The sequence below is a fragment of the Aotus nancymaae genome, unplaced genomic scaffold, assembly GCF_030222135.1.
Source record: "Aotus nancymaae isolate 86718 unplaced genomic scaffold, 86718_ANA_hifiasm-v0.15.2.pri h1tg000040l, whole genome shotgun sequence".
Taxonomy (NCBI): Eukaryota; Metazoa; Chordata; class Mammalia; order Primates; family Aotidae; genus Aotus; species Aotus nancymaae.
This window is the reverse complement of record NW_026988454.1, coordinates 23,371,458-23,389,274: the sequence shown is the minus strand read 5'-3', so window position 1 is coordinate 23,389,274 and position 17,817 is coordinate 23,371,458. Positions and strand designations below refer to the sequence as shown.

The 17,817-nt window shown below is 40.3% G+C and overlaps 1 protein-coding gene and 1 pseudogene across 3 annotated transcripts in view; both read left to right on the top strand.

Moving 5' to 3' along the window:
- The window catches only part of UTRN (utrophin), a 580,690-nt gene that overhangs the window by 94,293 nt on the left and 468,580 nt on the right, over nucleotides 1–17,817 (top strand). The window lies entirely within an intron of this gene.
- LOC105732449 (high mobility group protein B1-like) lies at nucleotides 5,080–9,076 on the top strand (annotated as a pseudogene).

Sequence of the window (17,817 nt, the reverse complement as noted above, 5' to 3'; positions counted from 1 at the left end):
ATTAGACTTGACAGGGAAAATGTGGCACATATGTACCCTGGAATACTATGCAGCCATAAAAAACGATGAGTTTGTGTCCTTATTAGGGACATGGATGAACCTGGAAACCATCATCAGCAAACTGACACAAGAACAGAAAATCAAACACTGCATGTTCTCACTCATAGGTGGGTGTTGAACAATGAGAACACATGGACACAGGGAGAGGAGCATCACACACTGGGGTCTGTTGGCGGTGACTAGGGGAGGGACAGTGGGGTGTAGGGAGTTGGGGAGGGATAACAGGGGGAGAAATGCCAGATATAGATGATGGGGGGATGGAGGCATCAAACCACATTGCCATGTATGTACCTATGCAACAATCCTGCATGTTCTTCACATGTACCCCAGAGCCTAAAGTGCCATTATATATATATATATATATGAAGAATTCTTTTTTTGTGTGTGTGTGTGTTTTTTTTTTGTTTTGTTTTTGTTTTTTGAGATGGAGTCTTGCACTCCAGGCCGGAGTACAGAGGTGCGAACTTGGCTGACTGTAACCTCCACCTCTTGGGTTCAAGCAATTCTCCTGCCTTAGCCTCCCAAGTATCTGGGACTATAGGCATGTGCCACCACGCCTGGCTAATTTTTGTAGAGATATGGTTTTAGCATGTTGTCCAGGCTGGTCTTGAACTCTGGACCTCAGGTGATCTGCTCACCTCAGCCTCCCAAAGTGGTGGGATTACAGGCATGAGCCACCATGCCCAGCCAAGAATTATTATAACTCAGCAATCTAAAGAAAAATAACCCAATTGAAAAATGAACAAAGGAATAGATATTTCTCAAAAAAGATAAATAAATGGCTAATAATTATTGTACATGAAAAGATGGTCAACATCATTAGTCATTTAGGGATATGCAAATCAAAACCATAGCGAGATTTTTCTACTTTACGCCCACTAGTTTGGATGTAATAAAAATGAAAAGAAATACATGTTGGCAAGGATGTAGGAAAATTAGAACCTTATATTGCTTGTGAAAATGTAAAATAGTGTAGCAGTTTTGGAAAATATTTTGGCAGTTCTTCAAAAAGTTAAGCATTGAGTTATCATATAACCCAGTAATTTCTAAGTTATATGCCCAAGAAAACTGAAAACATATGTTCACACAAAAACTTGTACATGGATATTCATAACAGCATTATTCATAACAGGCAAAAAGTGGAAGCAACCAAAATGCCCATCAGCCGATGAATGCATCAGCAAAATATGGTCATTTCATACAGTAGACTATTATTCAGCCATACAGGAAATGCTGTACTGATACAAGCTACAACCTGCATGGGCCTTGAAAACATAATACTAAGTGAAAGAAGTCTGGCACCAAAGGTGACATCTCATGATTCCACTTGTATGAAATCTACCGTAGGAAAATCCATAAAGAGAGGAAGTAGACTAGTGGTTTAATAGCGCTGAGAGGCCGGCAGGGAATGGGGGAGTAACCACTAATGGATTTCTTTTTGGGGTGATGAAAGTGTCTGGAATTAAGATCGGATGATTGTTGCACAACTTTGTGCGTATACTAACAAAAGCACAGAATCGAACATCCGTTAATTTCGGATGGATTTTATGGCATGTAAATTATATCTATAATGACGAAAAATAAGGTAATAGATGGGAGGTGGTACCATGCCCCAAACATGGTAAGCACCCTATGTGTTAGTTATTTCTGCTGGTGCTGTCATTATCTTCATTATTACTAAAAAAACTTCATTCATTATTCCTAAAAATATTAATTTCTTATGGTTATATTATTTCCAGTTCTTTTCTTCAAATTATACAAATATTAACCACTCAGTGCTGGCCAAATATTTTCAAAGGTCTGTATTTGTGAGCCTGACCTGGGATGGAAAGCCTTTGAATTACCGTGTGTGTATGTGTTACCCATTTGCTTACACTGCATCTTCTTACTATAAAATAAAGTACTTCTTGGCAGATCATATGACATTTATAGATTATTCTTCTTTCTTTCTTTTATTTAATTTATATGATTGAGTACTCTCAACTCCTGTGATGGAGAGAAAGCAAAGAAACCAAGAATAGGATAACGCTAAGGGATGCCTCAATCTTTTTGTTTTTTATTTTTGGTTAAATAATTCTAGTTTATTTCATGGAATGAGGTAAATATTTTACATTTGTTAAAAACTGTCTATGTTGTTTCAGGTTAACCGGCTTACAAAAATACATATAACACAACAAAATTAAAAAATGAATCAGTGGAGACAAAACAAAAAAATAGCATGGGTGTTAAAATGTAAATAAAAGCTGCCAGGCACAGTGGCTCACTCCTGGAATCCCAGCACTTTGGGAGGCCGAGGTAGGTAGAGCACTTGAGGTCAAGAGTTCAAGACCAGTCTGACCAATATGGTGAAATCCTGTCTCTACTAAAAATACAAAAATTAACCAGGCTTGGTGACCCGCATCTGTAATCCCAGGTATTCCAGTGACTGAGGCAGGAGAATCCTTGAATCTGGGAGGCGGAGCTTGCAGTGAGCGAAGATCAGGCCTCTGCATTCCAGCTTGGGTGATTGAGTGAGACTCCCTTTCAAAAAAAAAAAAAAAAGTAACTAAAAGTAAATACTTAAAAAAGATTGGAATTCCTCAATCTTGATGAGATATCCTTTCCATGTTTTCTCCCATAGTTAAACAAGAGGTTTTTCCTTCTTTTGGGCAGTAGCTACATAGTATGAGACTTCCATAGTGTGATATACTAACGTAATCACACCTGGATGCTTTTTGAAAAGTTTTACATAAAATACATGTCCCAAGTGGACTTTCTTCTTTAATTGGTTATCTAGAATTAACATTTGGATTATGTTTGCTAAATGCATCTGCGATATCCTAAGCACTGTGATCCTTTTATAACTATTAACAGAGGAGACTTGGGGGCATTTTATGGTTATAAGGAATAAATGATATTTATGCAAGTGTGTAAACATTAATAACTCAGGGCTTATAAGCATGCCAGGATATTTGATTATGGCCAAGGAAATGCACATTAGGTATCTAGTACAGATCTAAAGTGATCTGGGCTATACCTTTCATTTCTGGATTTCCTTCCTCAAGCTTAAAGGGTGTTCTAATTTCATCATTATCAATCTCAAGATCGTTTCACAGTTTCCTGGTAGTTGGGCGTCATGGTGACTTTTTTTTCCCAGGCTCTTTGTTTGGATATGTGGCCTTGTTTGACTTGTCTTTGATTACTATATATCTGTACCCCTGTTTGCTTTTGCCTGCCTACTGATTCTCAGTGTTTCACTTTGACCCTTGATAAAGCTGTGAGTCTGATTCATTTTTAGTGGGGGATTCACCTGATTGGTGGAATCTAGCCTTGCCCTGCCAGGCGACTGCCTGGGTGTTACTTGCTGGTTGGAGTGTATCCATTGAAGGCCTTAGATGTAGGAGTCCTTGCTTCCTAGTTCCTCCTCTTTGTTTGGGGGCACCTCTTTTCTGGTTTAGTGCACAGCCTGATCTCTGTCAATTGCCATGTTCTGTATGGCAGTTTTATGGTATGCTTTTCCCCCTACATAGGGTAGCAGCCTTTTCATAAATTGTAGTGGGTTTTTGATACCCAGTCTCTCTTTTTTTTTCTTTTTTTGAGACAGGTTTTCACTCTGTCACCCAGGCTGAATGCAGTGGCACGATCACAGCTCCTTGCAGCCTTCAACTCCGGGACTCAGGCATTCCCCCCACCTCATCCTCCCAAGTAGCTGGGATGGGACTACAGGTGTGCGCCACCATTCCTGGTTACTTTTTTAAAAGAGATTTTTGGCCGGGCTCGGTGGCTCACGCTTATAATCCCAGTACTTTGGGTCTGGGATGGGTGAGGCTGAGGCGGGTGGATCATGAGGTCAGGCATTCAAGACCAGCCTGATTAACATGGTGAAACTAGGTCTCTACTAAAAATACAAAAATTAGCCAGGCATGGTGGCACACGCCTCTAATCTCAGCTACCCAGGAGGCTGAGGCAGGGGAATCGCTTGAACCCAAGAGGCAGAGGTTGCAGTGAGTTGAGATCACACTGCTGCACTACAGCCTGGGTGACGGAGCAAGATACACACACACACTCTCTCTCTCTCTCTCTCTCTCTCAAAAAAGAGATTTTTGTAGAGATGGAGGCCTCACTATGTTGCCCAGGCTAATCTTGAACTCCTGGACTCAAGTGATCCACTCTCCTCGGCCTCACAAAGTGCTGGGATTATAGGTGTGAGTGATCATGCCCAGGCTTCCCAACGTCATTCTGCTTTGAATTTTTCTAGAATGATTATTGTATCCTAAACATTTATAGCATTTATATTCTTTACTTTTTATTGCTATAGTTTTAGTGACTACTGGTAATTTAGACATTAAAGAATTATGTATAAAATTGCTATAGGTGCCTGTGGTTAAATTCTTTTACTAAGATTTCACTTCTAGAGAACTGAAGAATTTGCCAAAGTAAAAATGGTCTAGCTTTATTACTTGATTTATAAAAATGAATACGTCACAGTTAATACTAACAGTACTATACTGTGAGGTACAGATTAGAAAAATATGCCCCTATTTGTCACAATGAATGGAGTAATGAAATCTTTAGTTTTTCAAATCTATGACTATTATGTATTTTTCTGTACCAGTTAACATTTTTTTTTTTTTGAGTCAGAGTCTTGCTCTGTCGCCCAGACTGGAGTGCAATGGTGCAATCTTAGCTTACTGCAACCTCCACCTCCTGGGTTCAAATGATTCTCGTGCCTCAGCCTCTCCAGTAGCTGGGATTACAGACATGTGCCACCACACCCAGCTAATTTTTGCATTTCAATAAAGAAAGGGTTTTGCCATGTTGACCAGGCTGGTCTTGAACTCCTGGCCTCAAGTGATCTACCTGCCTCAGCCTCCCAGAGTGCTGGGATTACAGGTGTGAGCCACATTGCCCAGCCTGTACCAAGTAACATTTATTTCTGTGTGCGGAATATACATGTACTTGTTACAGAATTGAGTTTATTATATTCTATCACCATGTATTTCCCATAAATCTATTAAGTTAAAATATGTGCCACTTATCATAGTTTGGTGTGATTACATATTTATACATAAACCTATATGATTTTGGAATTCAGAGCTTGGGTGGTGGCCTGAGAGTCTGTGTGTATGAATGTGGGCGGAAAGAGCGAGGCATGGATGGTTTCTATTTTTTTCTACCGGAGTGCCATTATTCAGTTTCTTTTCTGGAGAGTCTCTGTGAACACTGTTGTGGAGCTGCTCCCTGTGTGTGGCTCTGCCTCAGAACCCACAGAGTTGGCTCCCAGACCTACTCCATCTCTGGTTACAAGTCAGTGTAGTATTTGCTGGAAGTTAAGAGACGGGGCCCTGGTGATTTATGCTGGGCTTCAGCTTGCCCTTATTAGTATTTCTTGGTTCTTCCATCAGCGAGTTTGATTTCTTCACCAAAAAATAATCTTGCACAGAGTCACGATCCTCCATGCTTTTACAAAACACTGAGCTTTGGAAAGGGAAGTGATTACTCATCACAACTCTAAACACTAGGATAAAATGTTCCCATTTAGATCAATCAGGGGCCAATTTAATTTTCTAATGAACTTTATAACTGCTTTCCTGGTCTGCCTTTAGGGACTATTAGTATACAAGCTTTTCTTCTTTTTACTGTTTCTAGAAGTCAGATTTTCATCTTTGCCAAGAATTAGAGAATCTATAAACATGTGAAAAAGAAGAGAAACAAAGTCATGGGTCATCTTGATGATGATGGTCTTACAATTTTGCAGAAGGTTGAAAAGGCAATAGATATAACAAATTCATGTTCTTGTTATTGAAATGGACAAATTAGAGGTCTAGACTGAATACACACTGTGGTTAGACTTAATAAACACCTTCAATAAACTTATTCAATATTTTTTAAATTGACAACCTATTTTGGGAGCTGCATATACTATAGAGATCAAAGTAGGCATTTCTTTCATTTTTTTCTGAAATAAATACAATCCTTGGGACAAATTAGGCATTTCTTGCCCTCTTGGGCTTATACAAATCAATATGTAATCAAATTAAGATAAGTACCGGGTGCACGAGGAAGGAAGACAGGTTGCCTTCAGAGAGTGGGGGAGTCCAGAAGTCTGCTCTAAAGACAAGATGTTTAAAATTAAACCTGCAATGTCCATCTGAATTAAGCAGGTCGAGAACAGGGTGAAGGCAGGCATAGCAGCATGAACCGATATCCTGAGGCAGGAAAGGGCTGGGTTTGTCACCAAGAGTAACACAAAGGTCATTGTGCTGGAGCACACTGAGGAGGGTGAGTGTTCCAAGACAAGGCTTGGCATAGCGTAGGAGAAGTCAGATGATTCAGGGCCTTATAAACCATGTTAATTTAGTTGTTCCAAAGTTCAGAGAGTTGATTAGAAGGAATAAGAAGAAAATTTAGGAGATGGTGTCAGGTCATTGGCTTTAGGTTGGAGGCAAGAGATGACAGTAGCTTGGATTGAGGGTTGACGGTGGAACAGAAGAGATGTGGATGGACTTGAGCTCTATTTAGGAATTAGAACCAACAAAAGTTGACAGAGGGGTTAGATTGTGGTATTAGAAGAAAGGATTCATTTCAGCATCCTGGCATGAACAAGTGAATGGATGAAGGAGTTTTCCCATAGTTGGGAAAGACTAGAGGCAGAATAGATTTGAGAGAGGAGCAACAGTTTAGTGTTTTGATGTGTGAAGGTTGAAATGAGTCTGTGAGCTATCTGAGGTGTCAAGTAAGTGCTTAGATACATAGTATTTGTTTATCTCTTGCTGCATAATAAATTATCATGAAACTTAGCAGCAAATCTATATTAGTTATCTATTGCTCTATAACAAGTCACTCCAACATTTGGTGGTTTAAAAACAAATATTTATTATCTCATGCAGTTTATTTGGCTAGGAATTTGGGAGTAGCTTAGCTAGGGGTGATTCTAGTCCAGGGTCTCTCATGAGATTGTATTCAAGATGCTGGCCAGTGGTGCCATCATCTGAAGCTTGACTGAGGCTGGAGGATCTGATTCCAAGATGGCTTGTGTACATGGCTTTTGGCAGAAGGTCTCAACTCTTGCTGGCTCTTGGTGGAAGGCCACAGTTTCTCCCCACGTGAACCTCTCTTTAGGGCTGCTTGAGTGTCTTCATGACATGGCACTGAGCTTCTCCTAGAGTGAGAGATACGAGAGAATGCAAGGCGGGAGCTGTAATACCTTTAGTCTCAGAAGCCCCACACCATCACTTCTGCCATATTCTATTCAGAATTAACCCCCCTGCCATTTGAATGGAGAGCCACCAAGTAATTTGTGAATGTATTTTGAAACCACCACACATGATTTTGTAATTCAGAAGAAAGGTTTGGACTGGAAATAAGACATCAGGAGTTTTGCCCATAGATGCTGTGGACTGAGTAGATGCATGACCACTTAGTAAATGTGTAAAGAGGTCCAAGACAGATCCTTTAGGAAATCAGACTTGTAGAGAATCTGCTATGGAGGAGTGGAGGAGAAGGAAGAAATGGAATCTGGGAAGATGAGAAGAATTTTTCAGGCACGGAGTGGTCTTCTCTGTGGAAGCCTACTGGAATATCTACTTGACTTTCATTTTTAAGAATTTGTTCTCTAAATGAATGAAGAATGAATAAATAAATGTCGTGTATATGTACAATGTTAATTCTAAGTATGATTATTATTGAAATGCTTATAAAATTAAGAATGGAAATCAGCATTAGGAATGCATAATAACAGGGTAGGAGGTATTGGTAAAAAATTATTTAATGTCCAGACAATGAAATGTCTATGAAGCATTAAAAATGATAGTATTAAAGAATGTGCATTGTAATAAAACATATGATGTATTTTAAATAAATATAGAATACTACATAAGGGGAGGCTGCGTCTGGCTCCCGCTCTCACAGCAATTGTAGTACATTGAGCTCCATAGAGATGGCTTTGGGGCAAGTGAGAGCCGGATGGGCACTGGGCGACTCTGTGCCTCGCTGAGAAAAAATAAACATGGCCAAAGGAGATCCTAAGAAGCTGAGAGGCAAAATGTCATCATGTGCATTTTTTGTGCAAACTTGTCGTGAGGAGCCTAAGAAGGAGAATCCAGATGCTTCAGCCAACTTCTCACAGTTTTCTAAGAAATGCTCAGAGAGATGGAAGACCATGTCTGCTAAAGAGAAAGGAAAATCTGAAGCTATGGCAAAGGCAGACAAGGCCCGTTAAGAAAGAGAAATGAAGGCCGAGTGCAGTGGCTCACGCCTGTAATCCTAGCACTTTGGGAGGCTGAGGTGGGCGAATCATGAGGTGAAGAGATCGAGATCATCCTGGCCAACATAGTGGAATCCTGTCTGTACTAAATATATAAAAATAAGCTGGGGCATGATGGCACACGCCTGTAGTCCCAGCTACTCGGGAGGCTGAGACAGGAGAATCATTTGAGCCCAGGAGGCTTTTGCAGTGAGCTGAGACTGCACCACTGCACTCCAGCCTGGTGACAGAGCGAGACTCTGTCTCAAAAAAAAAGAAAAAAAAAGAAAGAGGAATGAAAACCTATATCCCTCTTAAAGGGAAGACAAAAAAGAAGTTCAAGGATCCAAATGCTCCCAAGAGGTTTCCTTCGGCCTTTTTCCTATTCTGCTCTGAGTATTACCCCCAAATCAAAGGAGAACATCCTGGCTTGTCTGTTGGTGATGTTGCAAAGAAACTGGGAGAGATGTGGAGTAACACTGCTGCAGGTGACAAGCAGCCTTATGAAAAGAAGGCTGCGAAGCTGAGGGAAAAATATGAAAAGGATTTTGCCGCATATGGAGCTAAAGGAAAGTCTGATGCAGCAAAAAAGGGATTTGTGAAGTCTGAAAAAAGCAAGAAAAAGAAGGCAGAGGAGAAGATGAGGAAGATGAAGAGGAGGAGGAAGATGAAGATGAAGAAGGAGATGATGATGAATAAGTTGGTTCTAGTGCAGTTTTTTATCCTTTTATTTATTTGTGTTTTTGAGATGGAGTCTTGCTCTGTCACCCAGGCTGGAGTACAGTGGCATGATCTTGGCTTACTGCAACCTGTGCCTCCTGGGTTCAAGCAATTCTTATGCCTCAGCCTCCTGAGTAGCTGAGATTACAGGCACCTGCCACCATGCCAGGTTAATTTTTGTATTTTTAGTAGAGACAGGGTTTCTTCATGTTGGTCAGGCTGGTTTCAAACTCCTGACTTTGTGATCCACCCGCCTCGACCTCTCAAAGTGCTGGGATTATAGGCGTGAGCCACTGCACCCAACCTTTTTTCTTGTCTATAAAGCACTTAATGCCCCTGTACGCAGCTCACTCCTTTTAAAGAAAAAAAATTGAAGTGTAAAGCTGTGTAAGATTTGTTTTTAAATTGTACAGTGTCTTTTTTTTTTTTTTTGTATAGTTAACACACTACCGAATGTATCTTTAGATAGCCACGTCCTGCTGGTATTTTCAGTAGCCACTAACCTTGTCTTGTGCAGTATGGGGTTTGTAAATTGGCAAGGAAATTTAAATCAGGTTCTTGTTAGTGCACAGCACAGATTAGTTATCTATGGGGATGGTAGGTTTTTCATCTTCAGTTGTCTCTGATGCAGCTTATATGAAATAATTGTTGTTCTGTTAACTGAATACTACTCTGTAATTGCAAAAAAAAAAAATTGCAGCTGTTTTGTTGAAATTCTGAATGCTTCTAAGTAAATATAATTTTTTTAATTAAAAATTGCTATGTAAGGAAGGAGCAGACAAAAGTGTCTCGGAGGATGTACATAAACCTGTTAATACTGGTTTTCTCTGGGCAGAGGGAAAATGGGTGATTTAAATTTCCTTCTTTTGGTTTGTCTAAATCTTCCTTAATAAATGTGAATTCCTTTTGTAATACAAATGTTTGAAAATATCCCCTCCCAAAATAAAGAAAAATAATGAAAAATAATGATACTTGAAATTCAATTGAGGGGCCAGGCATGGTGACTCATGCTTGCAACCCCAGCACCTTGAGAGGCTGAGGTGGGAGGATTGCTTGAGGTCAGGAGTTTGAGACCAGCCTGGGCAATATAGCAAGATTCCATCTCTAAAATAATTTTTTTTTTTTTTAAATTAGCTGGGCTTGGAGTTTCATGCCTGTAGTCTGAGCTATTCAGGAGGCTGAGGTGGGAGGATTGCTTGAGCCCAAGTCAAAGCTACAGTGAGCTCTGATTGTGCCATTGCACTCTGGCCTGGAGCCTCAAAAAAGAACAACAACAATAACAAAACTTGACTGAGAAAAATTAAGGTAAAAAATTTGGCTCTAAACTTCCTGGCAGCCAAGACAAAGTGATACGAAGAAGATCTCTGATCTTTGTTAAGACAGCCTGCTTTATTCCTGGTCCCCAGAGTAAGAGGAAGTGATGCACCTTGCCCTCTAAAGCAATTTCTTTCTTTCTTTTTTATTCTTTTGAAGTATTTCTTTTTAAACTTTTAAGTTCAGGGGTACATGTGCAGGTTTGTTATGTAGGTAAATACGTGTCATGGTGGTTTGTTTACAGATTATTTAATCATCCAGGTATTAAGCCTAGTATCCATTGGTTACTTTTCCTGATCATTTCCCTTCTCCCAACCTCTACCCTCTGACAGGCCCCAGTGTATGTTATTCCCTGCAATGTGTCCGTGTGTTCTCACCACTTAGCTCCCACTTAAAAGTGAGAAATGCAGTATTTGGATTTCTGCTCCTGTGTTAGTTTGCTAAGGATAATGGCCTCCAGCTCCATCCACGTCCCTGCAAACGACACGATTGCATTCTTTTTTGCGGCTGTGTAGTATTCCATGGTGTATATGTACCACATTCTCTTTATCCAGTTTATCACTGATGGGTATTTAGATTGATTCCATGTCTTTGTTACCATGGATAGTGCTGCAGTGAACATATGCATGCATGTGTCTTTGTAACAGAACAATTTAAATTCCTTTGGTTATATACCCTGATATGGTTTGGCTGTGTCCCCACCCAAATCTCATTCCCATGTGTTGTGGGAGGGACCCAGTGGGAGGTAATGGAATCATGGGGGCAAGTCTTTCCTGTGCTGTTCTCGTGATAGTGAATAAATCTCACAAGATCTGATGGTTTTATAAAGAGGCATTTCCCTGTACAAGCTCTCTCTTTGCCTGCTGCCATCCATGTAAGATGTGACTTGCTCCTCTTTGCTTTCTACCATGATTGTGAGGCCTCCTCAGGCACATGGAACTCTAAATCCATTAAACCTCTTTCTTTTGTAAATTGCCCAGTCTTGGGTATGTCTTTATCAGCAGTGAGAAAACAGACGAATACATACCCAGTAATGGGATTGCTGGGCCAAATAGTATTTCTGTCTTTAGGTCTTTGATGAGGAATTGCTATGTTGTCTTCCACAATGTTTAAACTAATTTACACTCTGACCAACAGTGTATAAAGCGTTTCTTTTTTTCCCACAACTAACATCTGTTATTTTTTGGCTTTTTAATAACAGCAATTCTGACTGATATGAAATGCTATGTCATTGTGTTTTTGGTTTGCATTTCTCTAATGATCAGTGATGTTGAGCTTTTTCTTAACATGCTTGTTGGCCACATGTATGTCTTCTTTTGTTTAAAGCAATTTCATATAAACTAAAGAGATGTTCTAAATCTTGGGGGAAATAGAGGGCATACTTTTAAATGTAGGTTCTGTAAAGGCAGTTGTGCAGTCACAGGGTGGATTCTTAGATATGACTTAGGTAAGCTTTGTGGTTATTTGGTGTAACAAAGTGGTAACATTTTTAGTATCTTGAGAATACAGTGGTTGATATTCTCTTAGACAAGTTTTCCTTCACATCTCTAGATGACTGGGCCCCACCCGATTCCTTAAGCCTGGATGGCGTCAAGGAGTCTGTATTCCAAGACAGTTCTCCAGGGGATTCTGATGTTTAGCTATATCTGGGAATTTGTGCAGTCTACTATTCTTTTTGACCGTGATGACAGTTGGGCTTTATTGAGTATTAACCATGTGCCTCTTGCCACATGCTGATTATTATCTTTAATTCTCACAACAATTATTTAAGGGTTGTACTTTTATCCCCTTTGTATATAGGAGGAAAATAAATCATTCAAGGCATAAAGCAGTCAAACAGCAGCTGAGTAAAGTAGTTGGGAGCTGAGTTTTACTTATAAGGCTGTTGGAATTAAATGAGATAAAGTGCACAAAGTGGTTACCCTGTGTCTGGCACATAGAAAGCATTTAATAAATGTCAGTTTCATTGTGAGAAAACATGATTTATGGATGGAAACTCTGATAGCGTCCTCAATGCATCTATCTCACTATTCCTCTCATCTGTCCTTCAGTGTTATGTCTTAGATCAGAGTTATAGGACGTGTGACTAGGGACTGTTGCATTTCAGGCTTATTTTATTTTAGTTTCTTTTATGAGACAGGGTCTCACTCTGTCACCCAGGCTGGAGTGCAGTGGTGTGATCATGACTCACTGCAGCCTCAAACTCCTGGGTTCGAGCAATCCTCCCACCCCACCCTTCCAAGTAGCTGGGACCACAGGCATTTGCCACCACGCCCAGCTAATTTTTGTACTTGTTGTAGAAACAAGGTTTTGCCATTTTGCCCAGGCTGGTCTTGAACTCCTGGGCTCAAGAGATCCACTCACCTTGGCCTCCCAAAGTTCTGGAATTACAGACATGAGTTACTGCACCCTGTCCATTTCAGCCTTATTAACATCCCTTTTACAGAGCTGGAGCATCCAACTCCAACTTGTAGATCAGAAATATTCCTGAATTTCCTTCCTCAGACTTATCTCAGTGGTGCCAGATTGAGTTAGGATTGAGTTTAGCTGCAAGTAAGACAAACTCTTTTATTATAGATTAACTAAGAAAGAACTCATTTTTCTCAAGTAAGCTTCAGTCCGTAGGTGGGCAACCCAGGGCTGGTTACCTGCCAGGGAAATTGGCAGCTTCTGTCTCCCTGGAGGAAGCAGAAAGACCCAAGGCAAGATGTGCATGTCAGCCAAGTCTGTTAATTTTTATCCAGAAAATAATAGTTCTTCTGGGTCTTCCACCCAATATACTTCTGTCCGTCTCCGGATAGAATTGGGCCAAATGGTTATCTCTAGTTGCTAGGTGAGGTGAATATTTTAAGGCCACCTTGCTACAGGGGAAAAAAATGAGATTGTCTTGTAAGTGAGAAGGGGAAAAAGGATGCTTGAGTAGGCAACTAGCAGAATCTACCACAGTTCACAGTGAGTTCCAGCAAATGGTTCTCTCTCTGTTTTTTTTTTTTGAGATGGAGTCTCACTCTGTTGCCCAGGTTGGAGTACAGTGGCATGATCTCAGCTCACTGCAACTTCTGCCTTTCGGGTTCAAGTGATTCTCCTGTCTCAGCATTCTGAGTATCTGAGACTGCAAGAGCGTGCCACCACGCATGGCTAATTTTTATATTTTTAGTAGAGATGGGGTTTCACTCTATTGGCCAAGCTGGTCTCAAACTTCTGACCTTGTGATTCACCCGCCGTGGCCTCTCAAAGTGCTGGGATTATAGGTGTGAGCCACCATGCCCAGCCATAGTGTTCTCTCTTAAAGATGATGTCTAGAGGCATGGTATCAGTGAAAACAATTCTGATTCTAGAATTCAGGTTACCTGTAATTATATTCTGAAAGAATGATAGGTTGAAAATATGAGTTTTAAAAGACAAAATTGGAACCAAGTACAATATCTCCGTTTGTCTTATTGTGAAATATAGGAGTTGAGATAAATTAATCTCTCTACTTGAAAAAAATCACACTGAAGTGGACATGAAAAATGTTTATTGCATCTGTTTTTTCTCTATGTTTTATTTCAGTATAATATAGATAGCATAAAATTTATTATTTTAGCCATTTTAAGTGTACATACATTTTGTTATATAACCATCACTACCATCCTTCTCCCAAATTCTTTTTTTTCTTCTTTTTTGAGATGGAGTCTCACTCTGCTGCCAGGCTGGAGTGCAGTGGCATGATCTTGGCTCACTGTAACCTCTGCCTCCCAGGTTCAAGTGATTCTCCTGCCTCAGCCTCCCGAGTAGCTGGGACTACAGGCATGTAGTTAGCCACCACGCCTGGCTAATGTTTTGTATTTTTAGTAGAGACAGAGTTTCACCGTATTAGCCAGGATGGTCTCGATCTCCTGACCTCATGATCCACTCCCCTTGGCCTCCAAAAGTTTTGGGATTACACGCGTGAGCCACTGAGCCCAACCTCCCGAATTCTTTTCTTGTTGAACAACTGAAAATATATACCCGTTAAACCAGGGGTCCTCAAACCCCAGGCCATGGATTGCTGGTCTGTGGCATGTTAGGAGCTGGGCCACACAGGAGGAGGTGAGCGGTGGGTGATCAAGCATTACCGCTTGAGCTCTGCCTCCTGTCAGATCAACAGTGGCGTTAGATTCTCATAGGAGCACAAACCCTATTGTGAACAGTGCTTGTGAGGGATCTAGGTTGTACACTCCTTATTAGAATCTAACTAATGGTGATCTGCAGTGAAACAGTTTCATCCTGAAACCACTCCCCCACTCCCCCACTCCCCCACCACTGGCTCTGCCCATGGAAAATCTGTCGTCCACAAAACTGATCCCTGGTGCCAAAAAGGTTAGGGACCATTGCAGTAAACTCCTCACTCCCCTCTCCTCCTAGCCCTTGGCAACCACCATTTTACTGTCACTATTCTAAGTACCTCATGTAAGTGGAATCATACCATAGTTTTTCTTTATGTGACTGGCGTGTCACTTAGCATACTCTCCTCAATTGTTCATCCATGTTGTAGCATGTGTCAAAATTTCCTTTCTCTTCAAGGCTGGTTATTATTCCATGTTATGTATATAGCACATATCGATCTGTTGATGGACACTGGGTTGCTTCCATCTTTTAGCTTTTGTGAATAGTGTTCCTGTTAACATGGGTATGCACATATCTCTGAGATTCTGCTTTCAGTTCTTTTGGTTATATCATTGCTTTTTACTCAGATCTCGTTTCTCCTTGACATAACCCTAGGTAATGGCAGCTAGCTTACTCTTGTCTTGAGGGAAATGCTAAAGTTTTGAAGAAAGATATTTCATCCACATCTTTTTGTTTGATTCATTCTTGCTGAACTCCAAGAAAATTTGTGATCATGAGTTTTGTTTGATTCAGTCCATAGGCTCAGGGAAAGGAGTAATTCTAGTGTTCCCAAAAGACGCCATTGCAGTGCTGCAGTGCAGAAAAACACTAGGTTTTGGGGTGTCATTGGGAAGGAAACAAGAAAGAAAACAGAGAACATTTTCCTTCCTTTGCAAAGCCATGTTGACTGTGCACATGGATTACGATCTGAGATTCTGGTCTCCTACTTAAATGATTTAACAGTGGAAGGTGTTCTAGTGAAGGAAACCCAAGTCCTGGAGTAAATGCATTTGTTGCTTTTGTGAAACTGACTAAAGCGACCAGTACTCTTCAGTCTAAAAGGATGAAAGTGGAAGGAAGACATACTTACCAGCTGTAAGCTTAATTTTTTCAGAAAAGCAAACATAAACGTACTCTTCCAATCTTCAACTGTGATCCTAAATCTGGACTTTTTGATGCTTAAAAGACCAGCAGATGTTCAAGACAAGTAAGATGAAGTGCTGTTTTACACTGAAGATAATTAGCGACTTTGAGGTACCCAGTGATGGTATAGACTGAATTTACAGATTTTTTTTTAAAGGCAGATAAACGTGAGACTCATAGTAGACTATTAAATAAAGATAGTGCTGATTTGGGGCAAAACCCTAATTTTTTTTTTTTTTTTTTTTGAGACCAAGTCTTGCTCTTCTGCTCAGACTTGAGTGCAGTGACGTGATCTTGGCTTAGTGCAACCTTTCCTAAGTTCAAGCCATTCTATTGCCTCATCCTCCTGAGTAGCTGGGATAACAAGCATACGCCACCATGCCTGGCTAATTTTTGTATTTTTAGTGAGACGAGGTTTCACCATGTTGGCCAGGCTGGCCTTGAACTCTTGACTTCAGGTGATCCACCTGCTTTGGCCTCCCAAAGTGCTGGGATTACAGGCATGAGACACTGTGCCCAGCCCAGAACCCTAATTTTCAACAGTGACAAAAAGTTAACATGATGATCAGCAAGGGGAGTGGTCTGTCAATTAGGTTTCTTGCACTTTTGCTCAGACAATGGATTTTATCTGTTTCCCTTGTCCAACCCTACCTGAATAAGCTTTTTAATTAAAAGATGCATTAGTAGGGCTGGGAGCAATGGCTCATGCCTGTAATCCCAGTACTTTGTGTGGTATAGGCGGGTGGATTTATGGGTCAGTGTTTTAAATGTGAGGTCCATGGGAAGAAATTTTTAGCCCTGATTTTGAAGGGGAATGAGATGTTCCTTTCTGACTTGTTTTTCCCACTTACTATAAATATTTATCTTGGACAAAGGATTACATTTTAGTGGATGTGCAGTCTTACAAATTTAATTATTAAAACGACTCTTCTTCCTTTTTCTATGATCTCACATTTTGTTTTTAACTTGCCATGGCAGATATTAAAACACTCCAAATAAAGACAAAAAAACGCAATTAAAAAATCCGAAAACCATTTCCCGAAATACTCCATTTTTTCTTATTTAAAAATGCTATTTATGGTAGTAGTGGGCATTTCATCAAAGTACATAAGCACAGGACAGATACGCCTCATTTTTTCCCAGGTTTCTACTCTTTTTCTGAAAGTGAGTAAAATATTAGGCCATGGGGAAAGTTTCTAGGTAGTTTGGTGTGATCTGTTGGTAACTTTTGGTTTTGTCTTAATCTCCTATTTTTTTTCTTCCCAGTTTATTTATTTTTTTGAGATGGAGTCTCACTCACTTTGTCACCCAGGCTGGAATGCAGTGGCGTGATCTCGGCTCACTGCAACCTCCACCTCCTGGGTTTAAGCAATTCTTCTGCCTCAGCCTTCTGAGTAGTGGAAATTACAGGAGCCCACCACCGTGCCTAGCTAATTTTTGTATTTTTAGTAGAGATGGCGTTTCACCATATTGTCCAGGTCTTGAACTCCTGACCTTGAGTGATCTACCCATCTTGGCCTCCCGAAGTGCTGGGATTAAAGGCCTGAGCCACTGCGCCCAACCTTCTTCCCATTTTAATAACTATTTTGTCTTAAGATACTTGAATTTATTGCAAAAGGAAGTGTATTTTAAATGATTCATCTCCCTTTTCCACAGTATTTCTGTAGTGAATAGACTGGAAGATGGGAAGAAAGTGAGCTCCATAAACACAGTTATTTTCCATTTGGCTAACTCTCTCTGAAGAGAGTATTAGCACTCTTTCTCACTTCCAAGTGAAAAACTCACTGAGCAGGCAGGTGCAAATAAAGCAATGTACCTTGGCAAGTTTCACTTTTAGAAATATGTGGGCTTTATCCAGTTTAGGAGCTTAGCTCCTGATGCCTTTCTCTCTCCCATCCTTTGGGATTTGGGAGCTCTTTTTGTTTTTGGGTGAGTGTTGGCATCTATAGTATCTCCTTCCTCCCATATCCTTCCTGTCTGCATGTAACTACAGATATGCAGAAGTTGCCCTTATTCTCACCATCCTCCACCAAAGCAGACAGACCTGCAGACAGACAGACCTTGTGTCAGCCCAGTTTATTTTTTTGGTTAACAAATTCTGTTCCTTTCCTACTTGTCCTCATTAAAGTGAAGAAAAATACAACTTTTATAAGATGGGTACATTAAAGAAAAAAATGTTACAGAAAGTATTACATATTTATTGAAAACAGAAAATATGGCTAACAATA